An 11,566-nucleotide genomic window follows, 5' to 3' on the forward strand; every position below is an offset into this window, starting at 1 on the left:
CAAATCCTCCGCCCTTTGCTAGGTGGCTCAGATGGTTGGAGAGTCGTCCCGTACAATGAAAGGTTGTGGGTTCGATCCCCAGTTGGGGCACGTACCGGAGGCAACCAATGGACATTTCTCTCTCCCCCTTTCTCTCTCTCTCTAAAGTCAATAAGAACACATCCTAGGTGAGTATTTAAAAAAAAAATGGTGAAGGACACAAACAGTCCTTTAAAGAAAATATAGAAATGACCAATCAGAACACGAGAGCTCATCATTTTTAGTCACTAGGGGGAGGCAACCAGTCAATGTGTCTCCCTCACATCAATGTTTCTCTCTCTCTCTTCCCTCCCTCTCTGCCACACTCTCTGAAAAACAATCGGGGGGGGGGGGGCTGGAAATCCTAGGCTGAGGATTAAAAAAATTTTTTTTTAAATGGCCAAAGAGTGAAAGATATATGTGTGTAAGTTTAAAACAAACAAAAACCATTTATGTTTCAATAAACACACAATGTTTCATATACTCCAGGCATTGGTCGAAATCCTTTACAATTATGGATTCATTTTATCTGGTTTTCATCATTTTCCAATTCAGGAAACTGAGGCACAAAAGCAACCATCACTCACAGCATCACCCAATTAAACAGCAGGGGCAGGGTCTGAGCTGGGGGCCCCAGAGCAGAGTCCCTGCGTCCTGGTCACCTGTTGCCGCCCATCTCGTCAGGGCAGACATGGCCTTCTCAGCACAGGGCCTTCTGGAAGGTCACACTAGGCACGGTCCACTGTGTGTTTTTTGAGAGGAAGACAAGGGCCGAGGATGGGGAGGAGCTTTGCTTTAGATGTTATTTATTCCGAGCTACCTATAGTTACAATGTGTCCTTTGTATATATAAAATCAATATAAATCCAAAACAAAGTAATGGAAATTATCAGCTATGCCAATATAAAAAATGGAAACATTCGAAGATTAAAAATAAAACTTTATATCTAGTATTTACATTAATTACTAACAATTACAAACAAAAAATAAACAGATCCTTAAACCAAATATTGCATTTCCCATCCTTGATGCAGAGAACTCTGAGTCGGCCAGGTTGAATAAAATATCCAACCTTGATATTGTTTGATGGAGGCCAAAGGTCAGTTTCTCTGAGCACCTGTCAGGATGAGGGACACTTGCTGGGGTGACCCTGTACCCTTGTCACCTGATTCCTTATGTGACTCAGCCCTGAGTGACAGAGGTTGGGAGCTAAAGACCAGGACTTTCACGCATTTACAGAGTCACCACCTGCCCTGGGCTCCCAGACCCAGACCTCAGCCAGGCCCATGGGGCCCCAGGCCGGGGACCATCCCTGTCTCCTCCACCCACTGTCCTAAGAAGAAGAGGCTCCCAAACGGGCTTAAAGCTGGGGCCCAGCGAGCTCACACACGCCTACTGGGTTTAGGGCGCTCTAGAGCTTCACCATCAGGCAGACGTTCCTAAGCCCTCGGGTGACAGTAAACCCCACGATAGAGTGGGTTCCAGTCCCAGGGCGAGTGTGCCTCAGGGTACAGAAGGGCGGGGAGGGTCGGGGTCACCGGCAGAGGGGGGATAGAGTGCGAGTCTAAGGGAAGGGAAAGGGGTGGGACCCTGGCGACCAGGCCACAGTGGAGGGGCTAGGACACGGGCGCCCAGTGGGCAAGCGGTAACCGGGGGGAGGGTTAAAGCGGGAGAGAGTGGGGAGGAAACTAGGCGCCTTGGGGGGGGAAGAGAAGGAACAGGTGAAGTGATGAGAGAGGTGGCAGAAAGGGAGGAGAGCAGAGGGAGTAAAGAGGAAAGGCCTGGCCTCGGGCGGAGGGGGCAGAGCGAGGGCAGAGCACAGGAGGGCCAGCAGCCACCCAGCCGAAGCCACATGAGGAGGGGAAGGTGGTTTGAAATGGTGACACCCTGGGAGGCTGAGCAGTCGTGTGAAGGGAGACACAGGGTGTTGTAGTCAACTTGTTTCCCCCCAGAATGTTATATATGAGCTATGGGGTCCCCCAGCAGCGACTCGGGTACACTGGAGAGACACGTGCTCACTGTCGCCTGCAGCGTCGCCCACAAGGACGCAGGCAAGCCGGGGGCCCCGCTGCACCGGGAAGGGCCTCGCCGGCGGGGCGGCGGCAGCAGGGTCGCGGGCAGGCAGGGGGCCCCGCTGCACCGGGAAGGGCCTCGCCGGCGGGGCGGCGGCAGCAGGGCCGGGGGCAGGCAGGGGGCCCGCTGCACGGGGAAGGGCCTCGCCGGCGGGGCGGCGGCAGCAGGGCCGGAGGCAGGCAGGGGGCCCGCTGCACGGGGAAGGGCCTCGCCGGCGGGGCGGCGGCAGCAGGGCCTCAGGCAGGCAGGGGGCCCGCTGCACGGGGAAGGGCCTCGCCGGCAGGGCGGCGGCAGCAGGGCCGGGGGCAGGCAGGGGGCCCGCTGCACGGGGAAGGGCCTCGCCGGCGGGGCGGCGGCAGCAGGGTCGCGGGCAGGCAGGGGGCCCCGCTGCACCGGGAAGGGCCTCGCCGGCAGGGCGGCGGCAGCAGGGCCGGGGGCAGGCAGGGGGCCCGCTGCACGGGGAAGGGCCTCGCCGGCGGGGCGGCGGCAGCAGGGCCGGGGGCAGGCAGGGGGCCCGCTGCACGGGGAAGGGCCTCGCCGGCGGGGGCGGAGCAGCGGGGCCGGGGGCAGGCAGGGGGCCCGCTGCACCGGGAAGGGCCTCGCCGGCGGGGGCGGGGCAGCGGGGCCGGGGGCAGGCAGGGGGCCCGCTGCACCGGGAAGGGCCTCGCCGGCGGGGGCGGAGCAGCGGGGCCGGGGGCAGGCAGGGGGCCCGCTGCACCGGGAAGGGCCTCGCCGGCGGGGGCGGGGCAGCGGGGCCGGGGGCAGGCAGGGGGCCCGCTGCACCTGGAAGGGCCTCGCCGGCGGGGGCGGGGCAGCGGGCCGCTGGGAGCGCGGCGCCTGCGGGCGAGCGCGTGGCAGCGGGTGGGAGGGCAACGGTGCGTGCGAGGGCGAGGCCCCAGAGGGCCCCTGCTGCTGGGTGTGCGACCACGAGCCGAGCCATGCAGAAATGAACGCGACACTGGCTCGTGGCGGCCGCTGCCTTGAGCAGGACCCTGACGGAGACCGGCCGTGAGGCCCGGGCTGTGTCCGGGTGTAAAGCCGCGTGAGTCCGGGACCGGAGAACGTCTGCGGGTCACTGTGGTGTAAACAGGGGAGTAAACCCCCAAGGTCGGTGAGCTCGTGGGGGTGTCCTGTGCGTGATGGGCTGACTGTCGCAGGAAGCTGGGTGACAGGGGCGGGTCCCCGCGGCCTGGGGGTGAAGGGCTAGGGGGCGCAGCACAAACATGTGGTATATTATTCCCGGGCAGGACGGATCTGAGCGCCAGGAGGGGCTGGGCGAGAGCCACGCGACTCCGGTGACAGTCCGTCCCGATGTGGAGAGGGCGGTGTGGGGCTGTGCGGTGGAGGCGATGGTGGAAATGAGGCGGCTGTCCCCGTGGGGGAGGACGACCAACAGCCTGGTGAGAAGTCCCTTCGGTCCGAGCTCGTCGGAGAGAGTGAAAAGGTGCGTGAGATTGGCATGAAGCACAGGGAGTCGGGGCTGGGGGACCCTTCGGGAGAGGGGCCGGGCATGACTCCCCTCTCCTCAGGTGCCCGTTGGGTTGAGAAACCTGCTGCTCCCGGGACACCCTGGCCCCTCTTCTGATTACAGCAATGGAGGGAGCGTGGTGTGTGATGTGTGATGTGTGTGACTGAGTGTGTGAGTGTGTGAAATGGGAATGTGCCTTCCAAACAAACACAGAAATCAACAAAGCAGACAGACAGACGGACGTTCAGTTACCAAGTGCTCTGTCCTCTGTCCTCGGAATTTGCTTCCAGGTCGCAGGACGCTGTAAGCTCCAGACGCGGGCAGCTCAGACGACGGGGTCCCGACGCTGCTGTCCTCGGGGAGACTATGAGCCCTGCCCGGCTGGCGGTGGGTTTAAATACCAGGGGGCGGGGCCTGTGGGGAGCCGCGGTGGATCCTGGGAGAAGGAGGCGGGGTTTCACACCCCCTACCACCCCCTGTGCCCCACTGACTCCGCCCAACGGAAAATTGCTCTCTTGACCTGATAGAATATTTAAAAATGTTAAACACTGTAAGGCAAAAACATAGATAATTGGTTTTAGAAAATTACTTTAGAAACTGATTAATTTTCTATTTCAAAAGCTAAAATGGAATTATTGAATGGCTCTTTCTATTTTGTCTGTAGGAACACACTGCTTTTAGTTAACATAGATGAAACTGGGCTTTGATTTAACATTAGCATCGCGAGTAACTTTCGTCTATTGTCCCAATCCCACCGTTTCTGCCTGTCTTTGAGAATAATTTTTTCCAGCAAACTCACCATCTGATTTTCAAGTTTTATGAACCACTCTTCAGAATGACACTATATGTATTTCTATAGATGGCAGTGTTTTAAAGAATAAGCTCTCCCCTATCCAGGAATATGACATTCCTCAGGGGAGTATTATGTGGTATCTTACAAGAAAGATGAGGTAACAGTTTTGTCTTTACTTTTGGGTTTACATAGAGGACTTTTTAAGGAAGGGCTTCATCTGCACACGCATTCACACCAATGTATGCAAGTGAGGGAAGAAAACCAGGGGAGGCCAGCATAGCTGAGCTGCCTGAAAACGGAGTCTGTAGAGTCAAGCTGAGGAAACTGGTGTAAACCAAGTGGGCTGACGCATAAGGGATAGATTTTATTGTACTTTAACCTGAGGATTTAAACTTTAGAACTTTTCAGTTATGCATCATGTTTGGAGATATGTAAATTTCTATCGATAACCATCCAAAGGACTTGGGGGGAATGAAGACCTTAGGAAAGAATGTTCTCGTATCCAGTCCACCTGATGTCAATTCTCCAGACCACGGGCCATCAAGGAGATTACCATCTTGGACCAATCCAGAGGCTAAGAATGCACGACTGATTCTTCTCAACAACGCACATTTTAATATAAGAACTCTCAGCTTCTCTGTTTTCTTTGGAACACACTGGGTGTTACTTGGTTGTTTCAGATTTGCAAATCCTAGGACCCTTGAATAAAACTTTGCCATGTCTCATTTTAGCAAAGCCTCCTGATTCACTTAAGCTCAGTCAACAAAAGCAATTTCATGAAGTCATGTGAGAGGTATTGAGAAGTATCAAAACTGTTTAAACTGTGGGAATTTGCGTTGACGACTGATAACCAATATAGACATGGTCTCTCCTTCATCATCTCCACCATGATCACTTCCCTCCTCTGGTAAATGGACCCATCTCCCCCGCCCAGGAGTTTATCACTATACAACCTCTCCAAATTGCCTCTGCTGTGGTCTTGTACAAGGCTCTGGGGCCCAAGAGAACACTAGCCAAGGACACTTCAAACCTCTGCACAGTTTATAGCTTATGGGCACCAGGAGACCTGGACAGCTATCTCTAAAATGCCCTGGTGGTGACTGTGGGGAGGAGGGTCGGCTCCACCTTGAAGTGTGACTTTGTGGCTGACAGTCACTCTGTATTTCTCATGCCAGCTCAACGGTGAATCCGGAGGAGTGAAGTTGTTCTATTAAAGCTTAAGGAACATTATCCTCACCCTTCTCATCTCCATTCATAACCACATTGCAGGAGAAAAATCCAGTGGGCAGATAGGAGACAGGACAGACCTAGCCTATGTGCTGGCTCCAATATCCGCTTCCTGCCCACTTGCCTGTGGGCCTAGTGGGATGTATTTGCAGAAGGTACACAGGCCTTATGTGCGGGACTTCAAGGCTTGGGCCGACTGCAGGTTGGTGGGGTATATGAGCCCACATCAGGAAAACAGGGATGTTCTGGGCAAAGGGTAAGGGTGATGTTTATATATATTTAGTTTAGGATGTTATTTCTTTTTTTTAATCCTCACTCAAGGATAAGTTTATTGATTTGAGAGAGGGAGAGAGAGAGAGAGAGAGAGAGAGAGAGAGAGAGAGAGAGAGAGAGAGAGGGAGAGAAACATCAATCAGTTCCCTCCCATACTGGCCCCATCAGGAATTGAACCTGCAACACGTGGTTACCTGGGTGTGGCTGTGCTGCTATTTTTGGAAGAGAAGAATTAGCATTTGAATCAGTGGACTGCCCTCAGGAATGCAGGCGGACAGAATCCAATTAGTTGAGGGGCTGAGTTGGTTAGAAAGCAGAAGAAGGGCTAGTTTGTTTCTCTTTGTCTTCTTGGGCTGGAATGTCCATCTTCTGTGCTGGGACATTGGAGCTCCTGATCCTCTCAGGCTTTCAAACTTAAACTGAATTCTACCCCTGGCTTTCCTGGCTCTCCAGCATTCAGAGGGGAGATTGAGGACTGTCATCCAAAACATATAAAGAACTCTTAAAACAACAGTAATGCAACTGATAGTCAACAGTAAACACGTTTAGGGTTTAGATCATGGAGTCAGGTGATACAGGTATAGGCTTTAACCAAATGTTTCAATTGCTTTGGTTGTCGAGTAGCTTATAGTCAAAGATTAAGAAAGCTTGTCAGTCACTCATAGTCTGAGATTATACAGTATGGCGGTCGTGTCCCGAAGGCCTGCCTAGGAAGCAAGTTCCAGGAAAAATGTTTAAAAGTACACCTTGCTTGAAATAAAAGGAAAATGTAGCAAGTTAAGGACAAAACAATAATAGCTTATATAATAACAAAGGTCACGAGGTGTTTAGTTTCTGCCTGTTTAAAAATTGTTTTTATAATTGATTGAGTTTGAGAGAGAGAGAAATGCCGATTTGCAATTCCACTTATTTATGCACTCATTGGTCGCTTCTTGTATGTGCCCTGAGCAGGGAAAAACCCAAACATTGGCTTGTTGAGAGGAGATCTAACCAACCGAGCTGCCCAGGGCCTAATTTCTGCCTTCGGCTTTAAAGATAACATCACTCTGGGGGGAGGGGAGTGAAGAGAGGAGGTGATTGGGGGGGAACAGGGGGACTTCTGTAATACTTTCAACATAAATTTAAAAAGTAAATAAATAAGTAAAATAAAATCAATAAAGATAACATCACTGATGCACAACCCTCAGATGTCCTGCAGAATCTTGGTTCTTCAGCCCAGTTAGATCACCTGTGACCACAGCGACAAAGACACCAGACAAGACGACCTCAGGAACTGATTTCATTGGCCTGTAATCTTCAAAAGTGTGAAGACTATGAAAGTTAAAGTTAGACCAGACAATGAAATGCCATGTGTGGTTCTGAATTTGGCCCTTTGCTTCTAAAGGCAGCTTTGGGAACAGTTGGTGAAAGCTGGATGAGCTCTGGGGAGGAGATGACAGTGATTATGTTAATTCCCCATCTGGGACTTGGTTGTATAGGGAGGTGCCCTTGTTTGCAGCAATCGCACAACTTATTCAAAGGTGAGCTGATGAGGCATTATGTTAGCCACTTACTTTTTAGGAAACAAAAGTGAGGTAATAATATTTATCTTATAGGATAGACGTGAGGATTAAATTATACGATGTGACATCTTACAACAGTTCTTGGCACATAATATTTCAATGAATTGAAGATGTTATGATGTAAAATCCAGACACTAAAAAATGTAACCAATGTGACCTTTGTAAGTAGCTAGTTTTTCACAAGCAAATACACGCACGCTTTCACTTGTGTATGTTTGTGAGCGTATCATTGCAACCATCCTAATTTGTACCACCAGAGGGCGTGTCAGGCTTAGGTTAGGGCTTGACTGGTTTCAGTTGAAATAGACCAGTGGTTCTCAAATGTTTTGGTATCAGAACTCCTTTATGGTCTTAAAAATTGTTGGGGACCCCCAAAGAATTTTTGGTTATGTGGGTTATATACAGTAAGGGGTACTGATAAATCAGCTCTCTGAGGGATAATTAACCCCAAGCTATAATGTTTCTGTGGTGAAAATAGTCCCACCATGGCCCATTTCAAGCTACCAAAGATTTAATAACTGGCCCACATGCTTAAACATTGAATATTTGGCTCTCTGCAGCCAGTAGGGGCCGGCACCAGAGCACCACTCAATAGCTATTCATATTTACCTTAAATAAATTCAAACTGAGAAAATTTAAAGATTATTTTTAAAATCCCAATAATAAATCCATTACATGTTAATATCAGAGCGATGACATCATCACATTCACCTGGCCTCTGGAAGACTTCACCTTACACCGGGAGAAAGATTAAGGCCAATAACCTCTCACTATTTTTATGAGACTATTTTGACCTTGTGGACCTCATGAAAGGATCTCATGACCCCCAGGGGTTGGTGACCATACTTTTGGAACCACTGGCTTTGAATTTCTGCCCTTAACTCTCTTCAACCTAGTATCTTCCCTTTAAAAAAAATAAATAAATGTTTTACAATATTCCCTTCATTGTTGTGAAATGAAATTCACACACAGCGTAACTTGCTTGCACTGTTATATAATTTCTAATCTCAAAATCATTGCAATATATTATCCATAATATAGAGGAGAAACAGGAGAAAAATACTGTCTACAGTCCTTTACCAGATGTGCTCGCTGGGGCTTTGGAAAGGTGGCACGTGGGTGTGACACAGATGATAGGAAAGCCCAGCTGGACCCAGGGTGGCTCCTGGCCTCAAATGCTTCATGTTTCTGCGGGAAAGAGGAGCTCCTCACATCTAAAGCTAATATAATATTGAATGTGCACTGTAATTTACAAAACTTTAATAATTAAAAATGAGCAAATGAATGAATGAGTGAATGGTGTTCAATATTTTGAACTCACCAGGTTCCAAGGGCTATACTAAGCACTCACATGCCTGATCTAATTAAATCCATACCACAGTCTCTAAAATGTAGGGAGTTTCATGACACCCACTGTACAGAAGAGGAAAACTGTATCACTGAGATACAATGTAACTTTCCCACGCCATACAACATGTAAGTGGCAGAGCCTGGATTTGACCCAGGTCTCCCAAGCTTCAAAATGAGCATTCTTTTTTTTTTTAAAAGCCCGTTGTGGATATATATATATATATATATTTTTAAAATATATCTTTATTGATTTCAGAGAGAGGAAATGAGGGGGAGGGAGAGAGACAGAAACATCAATGATGAGAAAGCCATTGATCGGCTGCCTAGCCCGCAACCCGGGCATGTGCCCCGACCGGGAATCGAACCCTGATCTCCTGGATCCTAGATCGGCGCTCAACCGCTGAGCCATGCCCAGCCGGGCAAAAATGAGCATTCTTAACACAAAGAGAATGGAGATTTGGAAACAATAACCCAACATACTACAGGGGATAGTATCTTTTATCAAATGCATTTGTCAGAAATGACTCTGTGAGTCAGAGAAGTTAAGTAACGTGCCCGTGGTCACACAACCAACGAGTGATGGAGCCAAGATCTGAGCCCCAGCAGGCTGGCTCCAGGGCCCTGGATCAGAACTGCTGCACTACAGGACAATAGTGGAGCTCACCCAACAGGGCCATCATGATGTCCCAGTAAGAGCAGGAATGCAAAGGGCTTAGGACAGCACTTGGCACACGACCCATGCAAGCTGCTCAGGGCTCGAGCTGTTTATTTCCATCACCTAATTCCAGGTTGGCCTTGGCTTGAGTTTGGAGGGATTTTCTGCCCCTGGCAGTGCTCCAGGAATGCCAGCTGGCCCTTGTAAATGCATATTATGAGCAGTCAGGGGAAGAGAGAGTAGAGATAAAATCAGAAGAGGTAGCCGTAGATAGGTTTGGAGAAATTCCCCCCAACCTTTGGCAGGAGGGAGGGCGAGTCATACAGAGGTGAACATCAGCAGGTAAAACGTCTGAGCAGATGTCCAGGAGACAATAACCAGAGCCAATGACCTATCAGAACTGGATGTGTGCATGGTTCTGGGGTTTTTTTTTTTGCTGAACTCTCTTTCCTGTTGATAAGTGTTTCTTCTTCAGTATCCCGAGGCCAAAGATCCACCTCCACGGTACTGCTCATAGGCAGAGCTCCAAGACATTGTCCTATTAAGGGTGTGGCAGATAGTTCTCCAAAATGGCCACAGTAATAGTTCTGGTCTCGCCTGTGCTTCCTCTGGAAACTAGCCTCCCCCTGGAAGCTGGGCAGGATGTTGTGATTGCCTTTTACAAAAAGAATGGAAGTGACACTGCATGACTTCCAAGGCTAGGTCGCAAAGGAGACACGGCTTCTGCCTGTCTCCCTGCTCCCTTCCCCTCTCCCTTGGGACCCAGCCACCATGATGTGAGGAAGCCCAAGCAGCCACATAGAAAGATCCCAGGCAAATGTTACAGCCACAGCCTCCAGGTGAGGTTCCCAGCTGACAGGCAGCATTGACTGCCAGGCAGGTGAGTGAGGATGCTCCAGATTACCCCAGGCCGCAGCCTTTAAGCTGCTCCAGCTGATGCCGAGCAGAGATGAGCTGTCACCACTGAGCCCTGCCCAGATTGCAGGTTCATGAACAAGATAAATCTTCTCGTTGGGGTGGTTTGTTTTGTAAGCTAGAGACCTTCCTGTTCTTTCCCACCTGAGGGGGCAGAGGACTTCATTTAAACTCAACTCAGATGTTACTTTCTTGCTCAAAAGCCTCCCGTGCTCCCATCTCCTTCAGGGTGGAGTCTAATGCTAGCCCAGATCGTAGATGTCTGGTGCATTCGTGTGTGTGTATATATATGTCTTAGTCCTGCTTTAATGTGTGTGTACCAAGTGCCAGTTTTCCTTGGGCACTGCAAATCCCTCAGGTTGGCTACCTGCCATGACTGGATAGCCCCTGCTTCCCAGAATAGCGCACCGCTTTCCCTGCAGCCCTTTCTAATTTGGGCCTCTCATTTTCTCACACTCCACATGCCCCACACAGAGGCTTGGGAGAGATTTTCTCTGTTTATCTCTTTGTTCTTTTGGGTGCAAGCAGATGAAATAGGCTGAAACTAACCTAAGCACACAGTAAATAAGTAAGGCAACATTTATAAGAAGAACAACAAAAACAAACAAAACAAAATACCATAAAGGTTCTAAGAATTAAATTGGAGTTCAGGTATGGCTCAATCCAGGCTCCCCAGTGCTGGTGTCAAGAACGTCCTGCACACACTTTCATTTCTGCTTTCCTCTGTATTGACTTTCAACTCATAAATCCTCTCCCTTCTTGGTGGCAGGGGAGCCCCATCAGCTCTGGCTCGCTTCCCACTAGCTTGGCAACCCCCGCAGAAATTGGAAACCTCTTTTCTGATAGTTGCATCAGATGTCTTAGGGTCGGTTCTCGCTGGGCTGGGTTAGGGCACATGCCTTCCCTGAACCGGTCACTGTACCCAGGGAGAAAGAATAAACTGATTGGCTGGGTCAGGATCCTATGGCCCTGGAGCTGGTGGGGCTGTGGCCCTATTCCAATTACACAGACTGACGGGGAGGGAACGGGTTCCCCAGAAGAACACCGGGTAGGACGCTGGGTGGGCAGAATCTACAGACTTCTGCTATAGTGTCCCCTTCCCTGCCGCAAGCTGCATCCAGAATATTGGTCAGCCTCAGATCTCACACACACACACACACACACACACACACACACACACACACACAGGCGAGCCCCAACACCCTGCTTCCTCCCCAATTGCAGTGCTTTCCC

The sequence above is a fragment of the Miniopterus natalensis genome, chromosome 18 (genome assembly GCF_054644295.1).
Source record: "Miniopterus natalensis isolate mMinNat1 chromosome 18, mMinNat1.hap1, whole genome shotgun sequence".
In the NCBI taxonomy this organism is placed as follows: Eukaryota; Metazoa; Chordata; class Mammalia; order Chiroptera; family Miniopteridae; genus Miniopterus; species Miniopterus natalensis.